The sequence below is a fragment of the Staurois parvus genome, unplaced genomic scaffold (assembly GCF_062004578.1).
Source record: "Staurois parvus isolate SC_StPar_1 unplaced genomic scaffold, SC_StPar_1.0 ptg000173l, whole genome shotgun sequence".
NCBI classification, from domain to species: Eukaryota; Metazoa; Chordata; class Amphibia; order Anura; family Ranidae; genus Staurois; species Staurois parvus.
This window is the reverse complement of record NW_028317969.1, coordinates 6360279-6378931: the sequence shown is the minus strand read 5'-3', so window position 1 is coordinate 6378931 and position 18653 is coordinate 6360279.

The following is an 18653-nucleotide window of genomic DNA, read 5'->3' as shown; positions in this document are numbered from 1 at the left end:
TTGGATATAGGGACTATGGAGGATACCCCAAACAAGGACATGGGAGTAGAAACCATAAGGGTCCCACTAAATATGCACGTGATTCTCAGAATAGATCATATCAAAATCACACAAATAATTATCAGAGACCTAATATCCAGCATTTTCAACCAAGAAATAATGGTAGGACACCGCAGAGACCCAACAATAATGGAAGGAACCCTGGATATAGACCGCACGGTCAACAATATAATAATATCAATTACATGCAACCTCCCCCAAATGATCCTAATTACCATCACACTGGATGGAGAGATAACAACTATACACCAGCCCATTTTTTAGAGGAGGACAGGGTCCGCAAAAGAAGTATCCAACCAGAGGAAAGAGAGGAGGCAAGAGGGTCAACAAACCCAAAAAAACGGAAAATGTAAAAGGGAAAGGGATTTTTAATTTGAGTGATATTACATTATCACCTCAAGAATTGAATTTACTAGACAGGGGTTTGAAGTTTGCACCTGAAAATAAACTTAACAAATTTCAAACCTATATTGATGTGCAAAAATTTGTGAGGCAGATATCTCTTAAAAAATATTTTATGAACAATCCCGTAGAACGTAATTATTCCAAAGAGACATTTAATTCAAATCTTAGGAATGCTTCGTTATATAATCCTCCTCCACAATCCCAAAATCATGTGAACATATTTAAAGATATGGTATTGAAAGATCTCGCTGCGATTAAAATTAAGGATAACTACAAATATGATAATACAAGAATGGCTATAGATTCCCTTTTGAAGAAAAAGGATCTAGTCATACGTCCGGCTGATAAGGGTGGAGGTGTAGTAGTATTGAACAAAAAGGATTATATACAAGAGGTATACAATATATTGAGTGATAACAATACATATCATCTGTTACAGAGTGACCCTTTAAAACAGTATAAGAAATCTCTTAAATCTCTCATTAAACAGGGATTTGATGATCATATTTTGAATAAAAAAGAGAGAGACTTTTTATGCCCCACCTGTCCAAGATTGCCTATTATGTATATACTCCCTAAGATGCATAAAAGCCTTACACATCCCCCGGGGAGACCAATCATTAGTGGGATAGGCTCTTTATGTTCAAAGGTAGGACAATATATAGACCATTTTTTACAGCCTTTAGTTACTAAAACTCCTTCCTACCTTAGGGACACTAAGCAGGTCCTTCAAGACATTAAGAATTTAACCACAGAACCTTCCACAATTTTGGTGACGGCAGATGTCGCATCATTATATTCGAATATTAAACATGATGACGGTATGCAAGCGGTTGAATTTTATTTGAAGGATCTTAATGAAATGCCTGCCTCACAGAAAGTTTTTATTCTGGATCTTTTACAGTTCGCAATGACCAAAAACTACTTTTGGTTTGACGGTAAATTTTATCTGCAGACCACTGGTGTTGCGATGGGAGCGAAGTTCGCTCCCAGCCTGGCCAATTTGTTTATGGCCAGGTGGGAAGAAGACATCATTTATTCCCGCGACTGGCCTGAGTTATATTTTTATAGAAGGTACATTGATGATATTCTATTAATTTGGAAAGGGGACGAGCAGGCACTTATTAACTTTTTTATTACTTTGAATAATAACACACAAAATATTAAATTGACTTATGAATATAGCACAGTGAGTATCAACTTTTTAGATTTAACATTAATAAATTATGAAGGGTCCATCATTACTAAATCTTTTTTTAAGCAAACGGACCGTAATGGCTATATTCCGGTTGATAGCTGCCACCATCCGGCATGGCTCTCTAACATTCCTAAGGGCCAGTTTTTGAGGATCCGTCGTAACTGTACAAATCTTGATACGTATTTTGCCCAAGCAGATATATTAAAAAAGAGATTCATCGAAAAAGGTTATGATGAATCCTCACTCACATGCACTTTAACATCGGTTGCTAATATGAATAGAGATTTGATGTTTAGTAATAATATGGGACAGCAATCTGCTAAAGTTTGTCCGTTTGTCACAACTTTTTCGTCCCAGTATAAAAGTGTCACAAAAATTATTAGGAGTAATTGGAAAATTCTTATGGCAGACCCAATGCTCACAAAAATCTTACCATCTAGACCGGAAATTACATTTAGAAGAGCCATTTCTTTGAGAAATAGAATAGCGCCTAATGTAATTAACCCTCCTTCTAAGATCCAGCTTTTTAATGGCTTAGTGGGTTTCTTTCCATGCAACAAATGCGTTATCTGCACTTGTAGTAGCCATAGAAAAAGGAGAATTGATCAATTTGCCTCTACTTCTACTAATAAGCAATATGACATTAGGAGTTTTATATCATGTAATACTAGATATGTGGTATATTTACTCCAATGTCCGTGTTCTAAACAATAGATAGGCCGCACTACAAGAAGGTTGCGAGACCGTCTAAGGGAACACGTATATAATATAAAACGTGGATTTAAGGAACACTCTCTTTCAAAGCATTATAGGCTTTGCCATAATAGAGACCCATCATCGCTCAAATTTACAGCCATAGATGTTGTACATCACCATTGGAGGGGTATTAATAAGAAAAAAGCTGTTTCCCAACTGGAGACAAAGTGGATATTTGAGATGGGATCTATGTATCCCAGAGGGTTAAACGTTGATATAGATATCAACTGTTTTATAGATAATAGCTGAAATTTTGAATTATGTTTTTTATCTCCAGCTTTATCTCCACTTTTTATCTCCATTTTTATCTCCATTTTTCCTATTCGTATAGATTTAAAGACTTCTATGTTCCCTCTGTGTACCTTTTATATTTTATCTATTGATTTTTCACATATACATATGTACGTACATATGTATATGTATGGTTTTTTGGTCATTGTGATTTTTAATATTTTTAATATTTTTAATATTTTAATATTTTTAGTATTCTTTATATTTTGATATACATCTTTACATAACTATATAGAGTATTTTAGGATATTATGCATACTTTGGTTACAATTTTATTAAAGATTCACATTCTATATGCATATACCATGACATGTATTGAATATTAAACAACAAAATCAGAATGCGCTTATATCATATATCGTGCAAAACTGTGCAAAGATTATAAATATATATTGAAAAAAAGAAACCCCAGTGAATCTCAACATAAATTGTTCATATACAAAAGTCCAAAATCCCAAATTATTTCTTCTTAAATCAAATAAATCCACCGTGCTCAATCCACCACCAGATGAATGGAATAAACTCACCAGAGCTAGATGCTGATCAAATTATAAATCAGCACAAGCGTATTTGCTCTGGGAGCGATGAGAAAATCCAAGGAAACACCCTCCTGTAATTAGAAATCCAGGCACCAGGAGCAATACTCCGCAACCACTCTACGATATGGCCAGGACTTTTTATACAGCGGTCATCCTCCAAACACATGATAGTATCACTCCAAAATAAAGAAAAGGCATGATGGTGCAGTACGTAAAAACTATGTATGTTTATTTAAAATTCATATTACTCACAAAGCAAGTGTCCACCTGACACTGGTATAACAAGCGATAGAGATGCACAAAAGCATGTAACGAACGAACGAACTCCGTTCACTGCGGACACCTCGCCGACAGTTGCCGGGAACGTCCTGACGTCATCCAATAGGCTCCGCCCTACGCGTTTCGTCACACTGACGTCCTCACGGAGCGGCATGGATTCAGACGTCAATTCCATTCATATATACCGCTCGCACTCTGCACAGCGGTATTTCTTTATCCAATCACAGCGGCGCTATAATGATATACCGCCGCTCAATTGGCAAAGATACAATTATATCACAAATCCTACAATCACATATATCCGATATTTGTTTTAACATATAAACTACATATTAAAAATATATATTAAAAAGGAATGAACTACATTTTATATCAAATCATTATCTGAAAATGACTAATCACTTAATCATGAGCTTTATAAAGGGGAACTCTATACCACAAAAATGAAATCTATCACATACCAATACATACAATATTCCATTCTTAATATATTGCTGTATACATTTTCTAATAAGCGAACTCTCCACACAATTCCACAAGAGATATATATGTACGCATATATTCAAATACTTAGATCATTATTAATCCTTAAGTTGAATCCCCTCACTCCAAAGGACCCAGCCTCAAATCTTTGAAAAGAAACCCCACTCATCATCTATAATCCAATTAAATCAGCCTACATATATATCTCTCTTTTTCTCCTTTAACAAAAACTCTCCACTATATATTTCTAATTTTACCAAAGAATATATTTAAAAATTCGTCAAAAAACAATTCAGATCAATATCTATATTTAAACCATTCGGTTTCAATACATCTAATTCGTATATCCAAAACGTCTCCCTTTTGGATATTTCATTGATCATATCTATTCCTCTCCAGTGTTTTTTTACGCTTTCTATTCCATAAAAGGTTGCTAGACTTGGATCACTGTTATGTTTTAATTTAAAGTGTTTTGACACACTATGTTTATCATACCCCTTTCTTATGTTGTTAAGATGTTCTCCAATTCTTGTTTTTAATAGTCTCCCTGTCCTCCCCACATACTGTAAGTGACATGGGCACTCTAAAACATAAATTACATGGGATGAATTACATGAAATTAATGAATTTGGACCCACCGATGAAAAAACAGTTCTTTCCTGAAATGCAGGGTTTCTTTAACTGTAATAAGTGTAAGGCATGCAAAACAGTAAAAAAAAAAAAAAAAAAAAAAAAAGATACTAAGAAAAAAAGAAAGAATTTTACATCAACACACACGGGAAAAGAATATAAGATAAATTCATTAATTTCATGTAATTCATCCCATGTAATTTATGTTTTAGAGTGCCCATGTCACTTACAGTATGTGGGGAGGACAGGGAGACTATTAAAAACAAGAATTGGAGAACATCTTAACAACATAAGAAAGGGGTATGATAAACATAGTGTGTCAAAACACTTTAAATTAAAACATAACAGTGATCCAAGTCTAGCAACCTTTTATGGAATAGAAAGCGTAAAAAAACACTGGAGAGGAATAGATATGATCAATGAAATATCCAAAAGGGAGACGTTTTGGATATACGAATTAGATGTATTGAAACCGAATGGTTTAAATATAGATATTGATCTGAATTGTTTTTTGACGAATTTTTAAATATATTCTTTGGTAAAATTAGAAATATATAGTGGAGAGTTTTTGTTAAAGGAGAAAAAGAGAGATATATATGTATGCTGATTTAATTGGATTATAGATGATGAGTGGGGTTTCTTTTCAAAGATTTGAGGCTGGGTCCTTTGGAGTGAGGGGATTCAACTTAAGGATTAATAATGATCTAAGTATTTGAATATATGCGTACATATATATCTCTTGTGGAATTGTGTGGAGAGTTCGCTTATTAGAAAATGTATACAACAATATATTAAGAATGGAATATTGTATGTATTGGTATGTGATAGATTTCATTTTTGTGGTATAGAGTTCCCCTTTATAAAGCTCATGATTAAGTGATTAGTCATTTTCAGATAATGATTTGATATAAAATGTAGTTCATTCCTTTTTAATATATATTTTTAATATGTAGTTTATATGTTAAAACAAATATCGGATATATGTGATTGTAGGATTTGTGATATAATTGTATCTTTGCCAATTGAGCGGCGGTATATCATTATAGCGCCGCTGTGATTGGATAAAGAAATACCGCTGTGCAGAGTGCGAGCGGTATATATGAATGGAATTGACGTCTGAATCCATGCCGCTCCGTGAGGACGTCAGTGTGACGAAACGCGTAGGGCGGAGCCTATTGGATGACGTCAGGACGTTCCCGGCAACTGTCGGCGAGGTGTCCGCAGTGAACGGAGTTCGTTCGTTCGTTACATGCTTTTGTGCATCTCTATCGCTTGTTATACCAGTGTCAGGTGGACACTTGCTTTGTGAGTAATATGAATTTTAAATAAACATACATAGTTTTTACGTACTGCACCATCATGCCTTTTCTTTATTTTGGAGTGATACTATCATGTGTTTGGAGGATGACCGCTGTATAAAAAGTCCTGGCCATATCGTAGAGTGGTTGCGGAGTATTGCTCCTGGTGCCTGGATTTCTAATTACAGGAGGGTGTTTCCTTGGATTTTCTCATCGCTCCCAGAGCAAATACGCTTGTGCTGATTTATAATTTGATCAGCATCTAGCTCTGGTGAGTTTATTCCATTCATCTGGTGGTGGATTGAGCACGGTGGATTTATTTGATTTAAGAAGAAATAATTTGGGATTTTGGACTTTTGTATATGAACAATTTATGTTGAGATTCACTGGGGTTTCTTTTTTTCAATATATATTTATAATCTTTGCACAGTTTTGCACGATATATGATATAAGCGCATTCTGATTTTGTTGTTTTATATTTTTTCACCAATATTTTTGGGTTAGAAGTTTGCAGCTTTTTATAGAATTATTTTGATGATTGGCGCTTTCTGTTTATTATTATTTTATGTATTGAATATTAATTATAGTTTCAAGATGTGTTATGAAGTTATTATTGAGTTTATTTAATGTTGTTTATAATGTGTATGTCATCGACATCACCAAGATTTACCTACAATGAGTTTATTTTCTATGTCTTGATGAGGAGCTTTTAATACTACATATATTCCAAATTGATCTCGCACATGCGCAGTTGTTCGTCTGCGACGGCATTTATTTATTACTTATTTGCATTTATATTGACGGACTTTAGAGTTCAGGAAGCTCTGGCACCGCTTATTGAAGTTTTATGTAAACCTTTGGGGTATTTTCCTATGTTTATTGTAAGTTTCCCTAGTGATTCAGTGACACTCACAGACGATTGTAAAAATGGCGCCCGCGCATGTGAGATCATATCGGTATCCGGCAATATGGCGCCTGATATGGAGACATATCTCTCATGAAAAATGGCGCGGTCGTAATGCGCATGCGCCATTTACGGTTTATAATGGACGCTGTTAAACAAGGACGCTGAAGCTTATTCCCTTTTTGATGATGTGCGGTTAGCACGAAACGCGTCAGGGTAGGAGTTACAGCGTCATTATCTTCTTGCCGCCGGCACCATGGAGGTCCCGGCGGCCATCTTTTAATCCACCTCATGGTCAGTGTTTGTTTTGTTCACTTATCCTCACCCATGTATACTGCTTAGAATAAAATCTTTTAAACGGTATTACGCTATTGGTCTCCTTTCTTTGTGGCCCTTGGTGAGTCACATATCACTTGTAGAGCCATCTTTGAGAGAGACTGTGGATTATCAGCAACATCCAGCGGGTGGAGGAATATCTGGTTTGACCTGACCTTAAAGAGCTACTAGTGGATCTTTCAGAGATAATTTATCTCTAAATGCGCAGTTACGCTGTGCATCTGGTGAGTGCACAGCCTTATCCTTTTCACGTTCACCGCATGGAATCAGCACTTTGAAGGAGAGAAATTACCACAAAGACTGTTTTTGCACTGCATGTTACTCTGCTTACTGTTCAGGATCACATTAGTCACCTATGATCACTATATTGACACCTTGGATAATTTTCATTACTTGTGTTATAGCGCCGCATCTTTTATATTATATGCTTTTGTAAGGTTTATTGGTATCCTTTTTGATGCTGTGGCTGCTTTAGTTTTATAGCGCTCGCAACTTCTTTTACATTAGGTTAGTGATGTCTGACTGCTATTATTTTGAACACAACTGTATGTACCCCTGCCCCCCCCCCCCCAGCTACGCCTCTGAACAGTGGTGGCTGGTCTTTATTACAGGAAGCTCTGGCACTATTCCAGGATGAATTTCTGCACAGATCTAGACGTATACAAAGCAAGCCAAGATTTAAGTAAGAATACACATGGCTCTTTTATTAAGGCAATATTTGTTTCCCCTTGGATTTCAGCTTAAATTTGAGTTTATTAATGTATTATCTCTTCTAGTCAGGTTTGGGACTGTGGCTTTTGTTCTACAGCCCCCCTTCCTGATTATTGCAAGGGCAATGCTTGGACCCAAGGAACACATGACCTGGATTTTCACAGGCTCGTAAGTAATGTCATTCAGAAAACGAGTTTAGTGGCAGCAATGGGGGTTAGTTAGTGCAGTAGAGCAGAAAATAAATACCAAGATGAAAATTAGGGTCGTCCTGCAAAAGATCGCTTCCCAAATGAATTCAAATCCAATGTTCCTGCTGTACAAGCAGCAGAATCTAGAAACACATTACTTGTGATAAGAAGGATTAACTTGCTGATTTTGTAAATATCCACCTGGAAACCATAACGCTTATCCCTAAACTTTTTTTGCTGCATCATCTATAGCTGTGCATCTGAGGTCCTGTATGTCTGTGAAGGTTCTTATTTAATAGCCGCAATTCACTCAATTTAATCTCTATCCCTGTGCTCCTAAAAACCACCCTCCCTTTTTCATGTGCACTCTGGAATGCCCGCTCTGTCTGTAATAAGTTCACCTCTGTCCATGACCTTTTTGTCTCCCGCTCCCTTAACCTACTAGCAATTACAGAATCCTGGCTTCAAGTAGCAGATTCTGCTTCTCCCGCAGCACTTTCCTATGGAGGCCTTCTCTGGACTCACTCACCTAGACCCAGTGGTTGGAAAGGTGGTGGAGTCGGTTTGCTTCTATCCCCACTGAGCACCTTTCAAGTCCTCCATAACCCTCCCTCTCTATCCTTCTCTTCTTTTGAGGCTCACTGCATTTGGCTGTTTTCTCCCATTTCTCTGAGGATTGCAGTGATCTACAGGTCTCCTGGATTGGTGTCAAGCTTTCTTGATTACTTCTCTGCCTGGCTACCCTACTTTCTCTCCTCTGAAATACCCACTATCATTCTTGGAGATTTTAACATCCCTATTAATGTCAACAACCCGGCTACATTCCAACTCTTCAACCTTACCTCATCTTTTGCCTTAACACAATGGACACAGTCCTCCTCTCACTCTGATGGGAATACATTAGACCTTGTCTTCTCCCATCTTTGCACTCCCAACAACCTCACAAACACCCCCTTTCCTCTCTCTGATCACAATCTCATCACCTTCACAGTGTCCTCATCTTCAAACACCTATCCCTCCGAACAGCAAAAAATTACTCACAGAAACCTTCACAACTTAAACCCTTCTCTTTTCTACTCTGCAACTGACCTGCTCTATGACAGAATCTCTCCCCTGTCCTGCCTTGACCTGGCCACTTCTGTCTACAACAGTTCACTTTCATCTACACTAGACTCACTTGCTCCTCTAACCACAAGAAGCATCAGGCCCCGACCATTACAACTTTGGCAGACTGACGACAACAGAAATCTTAAGAGACATAGTCGGGCACTGGAGCGATTGTGGCATAAAACCAAATCTCAGCAAGCTTTCACCCTATATAAATCTGCTTTCTTAACATACAATTCCTCCCTCCATGCTGCCAAACAAGCCTACTTTGTCATTCTTATTGATACATTGTCATCTAGTCCTCATCGTCTCTTCTATACTTTTATCTCTCTACTTTCTCCACCTTCACCTCCACCCAGTACCTCACTCACTGCTTAGGAGATTGCAAATCATTTCAAAAATAAGATTGATGCAATTCGTAGGGGCATCTCCACTGCACAGACATCCATCCCACTTAGCATACCTTATACTAAACCTCCCTCAACACTTTCCTTTTTTGACCTTGCTACTACCGAAGAGGTCACTAAGGTTTTCTCAGAAGCCCATCTCACCACCTGCCCCCTGGTTCCTGTCCCCTCACAATTACTACGGTCACCCTCTTCTTCTATCTTATGCTCCCTCACTCACATCTTCAATCTCTCCCTCTCTAATGGTGCCTTCCCCTCCCCTCTAAAGCATGCGCACATCACTCCCATACTTAAAAAGCCCTCCCTGGACCCCACCAACCTGAACAACTTAAGACCCATCTCCCTGCTCCCATTCACCTCTATACTCTTAGAACGCTTAGTCTACAATCGACTGAGCTCCTACCTCACCGACCTTTTACAGTCTGGCTTTCTCTCATTACACTCCACTGAAACTGCCCTACCAAAACTCACTAATGATCTACTAACTGCTAAAACCAATGGCCACTACCATATACTTTTACTACTTGACCTCTCTGCGGCTTTTGATTTACTTCCTGGTTATCTCTCGCCTTGACTATTGTAACTCCCTTCTCAGTAGCCTACCTCTTTGCAGGCTATCCCCTCTTCAGTCTATCATGAATGCTGCTGCCAGACTCATCCACCTTATTAACCATTCCATATCTGCCATCCCTCTCTGCCAATCCCTCCACTGTCTTCCCATTGCCCAACAAATAAAATTCAAAATATTAACAACATATAAAACCATTTATAACTCTTCCCCCAATTACATCACCAATCTTGTCTCCAAATATCACCCAAGCCGTCCTCTCCGCTTCTCGCATGCCCTCCTTCTCTCTAGCTCCCTTGTCTCCTCGTTCCATGCTTGTCTCCAGGACTTATCCAGAGCCTCCCCCATCCTCTGGAACTCTCTACCCCAATTTATCAGACTATCGCCTACTCTGCCCACTTTTAGGCGATCTCTGAAAACCTATCTCTTCAGGGAAGCCTATCCTGCCTTCAGCTAATAACGGAATCTTCTATTCCTCTTACCAGTCCATCCCCCACAGTTATTACCTTTTGTACCACCAGCCCCTCCCTCTTAGATTGTAAGCTCCCATGAGCAGGGCCCTCCTAACCCTCTTGTACTGAACTGTATTGTTGCTGTATTGTCTCCCTTTATAATGTAAAGTGCTGAGCAAACTGTTGGTGCTATATAAATCCTGTATAATAATCCAGGTCATGGTATAGTTAGTAGTAATTAGTCCCATTCAACTGGACTTATTCTGTAAAATTGAAGATGTTTTGTAGCTTCTCTAAATTATCTCACTCAGTGTTTTGGTATGGTAGAGAGATGAAACATCTCTACAGAACAAGTCCAGCTAAATTAGAAAAAAAAGGGCTTCACCCAAATATACATATCAAACCCTTATCCAATTTAGGGGGGGACAACGCCTAAAGTGCATGAAAATAAACTATGGGCTCCCATAAAACTACACTAGGGTGTGGTGGGGTTGGCAAGGTAACAAACATTTGGCCTGACTGGGCAGGAAAGGGGAAGGTGCAGCCCCCTTCTTCCTGAACCATACCAGGCCAAATGCCCTCAACATGAGGAGGGTGCCTTGCCAGGGGAGACTTCTGTGGCAAAGCAATAAGCCCTTTTATTGATAAGGACAAGGTCCTCTTCTGCACATCCTTTGCCTGGTAGAAGTGAGGGTCTGCAGGGGGATAACTTATCAGAATATGGAACCCACCTTAAAATAAGGGGGTTCCAGGTATTGCCCCTAAGTGAATGATAATGGTCCAGGGTCCAGGTTAGCGGGCCAGGGATGTGTGGAGGAGGCCCATGTCCTCATCAATATGGGGGCACATTGCTTTTCCAGGGGAATCTCCCCTGACAAGATACTGTCTCCATGTTGAGGGCATGTGGCCTGGTATGGTTCCGGAGGAAGGAGGGCTGCACACTCATTCCCTCTTTTCAGGCCACATGCTTGCTACCCTGCCAACTCCACTCCCCTTCCACTTCCCGGTGTAGATATGGGACCCAGAGGCGTCCCTAGGGTTGGTGTCACCTGGTGCGGTAACACTTGGTGACACCCCCTCCGACGATCACCGCAGAATGGATCAAATCTGCGGGTTGAGTATAATGGTTTAAACTCCGATCCATTATGCTCAATCCACAGATCTGATCCATCCTGCGAGGATCGTCGGCTTTCTTTACAACTTACCTTTTCGTGGAGTGGGTTCGGTGTCACCCCGTGCGGTCGGTGTCACCCGGTGCAAGCTGCACCCCCCGCACCTGCCTCGGGATGCCACTGATGGGACCCCACACCTTTTTTCCTTGCATTTTGGGTTAAGTTACCCCTTAAAATAAGATAAAGAAAGGGTTTGATATATACTGTATCTTTGGGTGGCTTCTATGCTTTGATACATCCTTCCCCTGCAGACCCCCACATCCGCCAGGTCACAGAGCTCACTTTTTCAGGACTATGTGGGGCCACTGAAGTGTAAGACAGGGGAGGCATTAGGATTCTAATAAACCCCTGATGTCTCCATAAAGAGTACCTGTCGCGTGCCCAATGCTATCGCATGGGGCTTTTAAGCCAATGGACAATTTTGGGTACCAAAGTGTTTGGCCATTTTGACTGGTATGAAATATTTTAAGGCTTTACATGTTTAGTATCTATTTACTCAACATAACTCCATCTTTTATTATTTACAAATTAAACTGTGTATTACTGTATATTGTGTTTGTGTGCACTAAAATTAATTTTGTCCTGAAAAATATAGATTTAATAAACCACCATTTTATTCTACAGGGCCTTTCAGAAACTATATCATTGGGAATTTTATATAATTGTATAACAAAAAAAAGAGGATTTTAGCATGTGTGTAAAAAAAATTTAAAATAATTCTGAACTCAAATTGGTTAATCATACATATCAAAAACACATACAGCTACATAATAGCCTTTAAAAAACATTTAACATATTCCCTAGTCAGTGTATACAATGTACAATATTTGCACTTAATAACTTATCCTTTCATTAAAGTTGTGTGTCTTACATATTATATATTAAATATAGATGCCTTACTGTTAAGGTGGCCATACACACTTTGCACCTTGTCCTCATGCTGATGGGGACAAGGGCCTCTTCCCCACAATCGTCGCTGGTGGTTGTGGGGGTCTGCGGGTGGGGGGGCTTATCGGAATCTGGAATGAGTATGGTCTACATAGTACTGCTATCTAGTCACAAAAAAATGTGTAGTGGAAAAATGACAGGGGACAGCCTTTGACAAGTCCTTTAACACAAATGTTTAAAATATCCCCCAAAGTAGATCCAACATCAATCACGATGCCCACTGCCACCGCCATCCTGAAAAAACAAAAAACAAAATGCTCCGCTCTCAGCTGTCTAACAGCTGCACCACAATTCTTAACCACTTGCCAACCGCAGTATAGCTGAATGATGGCTTGTCCAGTCCTGGGAGGGCGTCATATGACGTCCTTCTAGAACGTGTCCTCCTGCGTGTCCCGAGGGGCACGCACCTAGTGATCTCCATGATAGCTGTGTCCTATGGACACAGCTCATCACGTCATGTGGTAAAAGGCCAATGACACAGCAGATTACTGGTAAATGCAGTTGCCGGTTATCAGCTGCACTTTCCTCACGCTGTCACAACGTGAGGAAAGTACTGCCGATAACTGGCAATTGTCAGAGGACAAATCGGCACCAATGATCAATACCCTGATGATCAGTGCCCAGCAGTGCCGCCCACCAGTACCGACCACCTGTGCCCAGCAGTGCCACCCAACTCTGCAATCAGTGCCCAGCAGTGCCACCCACCTGGGCCCATCAATGCCTAGTAGTACCACCCACCTGTGCCCAGCAGTGCCACCCACCAGTGCCCCCTATCAGTGCCACCCATCAGTGCTGCCCATCAGTGCCACCAGTCAGTACCACCCATCAGTGCTGCTCATCAGTGCCCATCATTGTTGCATATCATCAACATCAGTGCCGCCTCATCATTGCCAGCTCATCAGTGCCGCCTATCAGTGCCCATCAGTGCTGCCTATCCGTGCCACCTCATCAGTGCCCATCAGTGCTGCCCATCAGTGCAGCCTCATCAACGCACATAAGTGAAGGAGAAAAATTACCTGTTTGCAAAATGTTATAATAGAAACAAAGAAAAACTTTTTTTTTCAAATTTGTTGCTCTTTTTTTGTTTATAGCGCAAAAAATAAAACACCCGGTGGCGATTAGATACCACCAACAGAAAACTCTATTTATGTGAAAAAAATGATAAAAATTTCATATGGGTACAGTGTTGCATGACAGCGCAATTGTCATTCAAAGTGTGACAGTTCTGAAAGCTGAACATTGGCCTGGGCAGGAAGAGGGTATAAGTGCCCAGTAGGCCAGTGGTTAAATACAGTGAAGATGTCACAAGGGGCGGAATAATCCCACCCCTTATGACGTCATCATGTACTGTGATTGGCCAAAGCAGTGCACCTGACCTGTGGTAAGGTGCATTGCTTTGGCCAATCACAATGCACTGTTAGGGCACAGTGCATTGTGGGGCACGGTGGGCAAATAACCCAACTAACAATTGCGTTGAACATACAGCCCATCAGTACTACTCAGTTTAACAACAAAGCTTTTGACATCAATCGGATAATAGGCAAATATTGGGGTATTCTGCACCTTGATCCCTGCTTATCAAGTGCTGTTCCTGAGCATCCTATCATCATTTTCCGGAAACCCAAGGATTTGAGGAGCTACATTGCCCCAAGCAGGGTTTGTCCTTTGAGAGCGGCAGTTGGCTCCAATTGGAGCCACCTGTTTGACCAAAAGGGCAGTTACAGGTGCAGCACCCCAAACTGTGAAGCTTGCTATTATATTTGGCACAGAAAAAAGACAGTCACAGGCAGCAATGGTTAGACTTTTCCCATCCGGCAGTTCATCAACTGTGGATCACAGTTTGTAGTATATTGCCTGATCTGCCCCTGTGGCCAGCTCTACGTTGGTCAGACAATACACACTCTAAGCATTTGGTTTGGGGAACACAAGCGGAACATACTAGAAGAATTTGACAGACATTCAGTTCCCCTACATTTTTTTGGAAGAACATAGTAAGGATCCATCAGGACTGAAAGTTTTTGGGTTGGAGACCATTATGGGAGATGTGGACCCAGGGAGGTATTTCCACAAGTTATGTGAAAGGGATACATTTTGGATACATCGGCTTGATTCCCGATCCCCCAAAGGCCTTAATATAGGCTTAGATGACAAGGCTTTGAAGTCCTAAGCCGCTCTATTGTCTGGCACACATTACATCTTCATATAAATACAGGTGAAACTCACAAAATTTGAATATCGTGCAAAAGTTCATTTATTTCAGTAATGCAACTTAAAAGGTGAAACTAATATATGAGATAGACTCATTACATGCAAAGCAAGATAGTTCAAGCCGTGATTTGTCATAATTGTGATGATTATGGCTTACAGCTCATGAAAACCCCAAATCCACAATCTCAGAAAATGAAAATATTGTGAAAAGGTGCAATATTCTCGGCTCAAAGTGTCCCACTCTAATCAGCTAATTAAGCCATAACACCTGCAAAGGGTTCCTGAGCCTTTAAATGGTCTCTCAGTCTGGTTCAGTAGGAATCACAATCATGGGAAAGACTGCTGACCTGACAGTTGTGCAGAAAACCATCATTGACACCCAATCTTGCTTATCCAATCCTTCCATATGACTTTATATGTGTTTTAAGAGTCTAACAAGCAGACCACACCAAACTTATCAAAGCTTTCAAGCCAGATATCAGTTTTGACATATATCAGCTTTGGGTGGTAGGTGGTATGTTTATGCTTTGGTGATTAATGGCCTCTACACATTTATGGCCTCTGACATGAGCCAGACTCCACCCTCCCATTCATGTGACAATTGGAGGGGCCAGTGTGATGAGAGGGTATATATATCTAAGCATGACTTCTGCTGACCAGTTTAGCTCTGAAGAAGGGGGTGCGCCCATGAAACGCGTCAGCTTGCCAGTTTGGTAGGGTTGCATGTCTAGACGCAGTTTCCATTCACTGTGGCATCTTGTGCTTTTAAAGCTATTTCTTCTTCTACTTTTGTGAATATCCACTTGGGATTTATTGGTTTTTACACTAAACAAATTGCTGGTAATGCACTAGGTGTTGGCGCCATCCTGTTCTTTCTTTTTGCAAACACACACAGGCGGTAGACCCTGGTGGATTGTTTTTCAGAAGGGTGGATTTGACCATGTGTAAACTAAACCTTACATGTGGGATGGGGGATTAGAAGTTCACAGAAGTTAAATAGCATTGTTTTAAGCTTCCAGTTGAGTTCACAGGAAGTGACAAGTACATTTCATTTCCAGCAAGATCAACAGGTATTTTCTGTACTGCCTGAAAATGTTGGTATCTAAAAGAAAACTTAATTAATGCAGCTACTGCATCTAAGAAATGGTCTCTGCAACTGACATATTTTTAGTTATCCTTTAATGCTAATGACAGACTGCAAAATACAGTGGGGCAAAAATGTATTTAGTCAGCCACCAATTGTACAAGTTCTCCCACTTACAAAGATGAGAGAGGCCTGTAATTGGCATCATAGGTAGACCTCAACTATGAGAGACAAAATGAGAAAACAAATCCAGACAATCACATTGGCTGATTTGGAAAGAATTTATTTGCAAATTATGGTGGAAAAGAAGTATTTGGTCACCTACAAACAAGCAAGATTTCTGGCTCTCACAGACCTGTACCTTCTTCTTTAAGAGGCTCCTCTGTCCTGCACTCATTACCTGTATCAATGGCACCTGTTTGAACTTGTTATCAGTATAAAAGACACCTGTCCACAAACCTCAAACAGTCACACTCCAAACTCCACTATGGTGAAGACCAAAGAGCTGTTGAAGGACACCAGAAACAGAATTGTAGACCTGCACCAGGCTGGGAAGACTGAATCTGCAATAGGCAAGCAGCTTGGTGTGAACAAATCAACTGTGGGAGCAATAATTAGAAAATGGAAGACATACAAGACCACTGATAATCTCCCTCGATCTGGGGCTTCACGCAAGATCTCACCCCGTGGGGTCAAAATGATCACAAGAACGGTGAGCAAAAATCCCAGGCCCACACGGGGGACCTAGTGAATCACCTGCAGAGAGCTGGGACCAACGTAACAAAGGCTACCATCAGTAACACACTACGCCGCCAGGGACTCAGATCCTGCAGTGCCAGACGTGTCCCCCTGCTTAAGCCAGTACATGTCCGGGCCCGTCTGAAGTTTGCTAGAGAGCATTTGGATGATCCAGAAGAGGATTGGGAGAATATCATATGGTCAGATGAAACCAAAATAGAACTGTTTGGTAGAAACACAACTCATTGTGTTTGGAGGAGAGAGAATGCTGAGTTGCATCCAAAGAACACCATACCTACTGTGAAGCATGGGGGTTGCAACATCATGCTTTGGGGCTGTTTCTCCGCAATGGGACCAGGACGACTGATCCATGTACAGTACAGAATGAATGGGGCCATGTATTGTGAGATTTTGAGTGCAAACCTTCTTCCATCAGCAAGGGCATTGAAGATGAAACGTGGCTGGGTCTTCCAACATGACAATGATCCCAAACATACCACCTGGGCAACGAAGGAGTGGCTTCGTAAGAAGCATTTCAAGGTCCTGGAGTGGCCTAGCCAGTCTCCAGATCTCAACCCCATAGAAAACCTTTGGAGGGAGTTGAAAGTCCGTGTTGCCCAGCAACAGCCCCAAAACATCACTGCTCTAGAGGAGATCTGCATGGAGGAATGGGCCAACATACCAGCAACAGTGTGTGCCAACCTTGTGAAGACTTACAGGAAACGTTTGACCTCTGTCATCGCCAACAAAGGATATATAACAAAGTATTGAGATGAACTTTTCATATTCACCAAATACTTCTTTTCCACCATAATTTGCAAATAAATTCTTTCCAAATCAGCCAATGTGATTGTCTGAATTTTTTTTCTCATTTTGTCTCTCATAGTTGAGGTCTACCTATGATGCCAATTACAGGCCTCTCTCATCTTTGTAAGTGGGAGAATTTGCACAATTGGTGGCTGACTAAATACTTTTTTGCCCCATTGTATATGTCATTTTTAATTTTACTTTCAGCAAATACGGCTATGTAATCCAACTATTCTCAACCAGGGTTCCCTGGAACTCTAGGATTCCTCAGGAGGTTGCTATGGGTTCCTTGATCTGTGGTTGATTCACCTCCCATTTGATTGTGCCTACATAGTTTTGGGGGCCAATGCTACTTGAAAGAGCCAATGTCAAGGCACCAATGACCTTTCTAACCATGTTAAGGGTGGAATTCCAACTATCATTGTAAGGTAGGCTTGCTTCCTTCTGGCCACAAAGTAAGGGGGACAGTCCTCCCACTGACCCTTACTGTAAGGGGGCATTCCTCCCACTGACTACATTAAGTAAGGGGCATTCTTGCCCCTGCCCAAATAAATTGGTTTAGCAAGAATTCCCCCAGACCGAAAAAAAAAAAGTTTTGAAAGGTTCCTTGGGGGTTGAGAATGGCTGATCTAAGCCATAGGGTACACCCATAAGACTTTGTGCCACATCATCAGCATAAGTTGCTCTTACCTATCAGCCCATTAGGCAATGACCAATATTTGGTTTAGAATCTACACCTAACTAATGGTGAGTCTGGGAAATGCTTTTTGATGGGTGGGTATACCCCTAATTAATGGCACTTTTTTTCTCTTTGTATAATGACCATGGGACCCTTGGATCTCCTTTCCACTCCTCTACCAGTTCACTCAGTGATGCAATCTGAAACATATGTGAAATCAGAGGTTTAGAATTACTCATCACTAAATATTCATTGCAAATATTTTAAACTATCAAAATGTTTTGGATTTCTAGAAGTAGCCCACTCAAGAATAATGGTAACATACAAACTAAAATCTGGACAGTCAGATATTGAATTACAAATAAAAAGTATTAAAACTATTATACTATTCGTATAGAAAAAAGT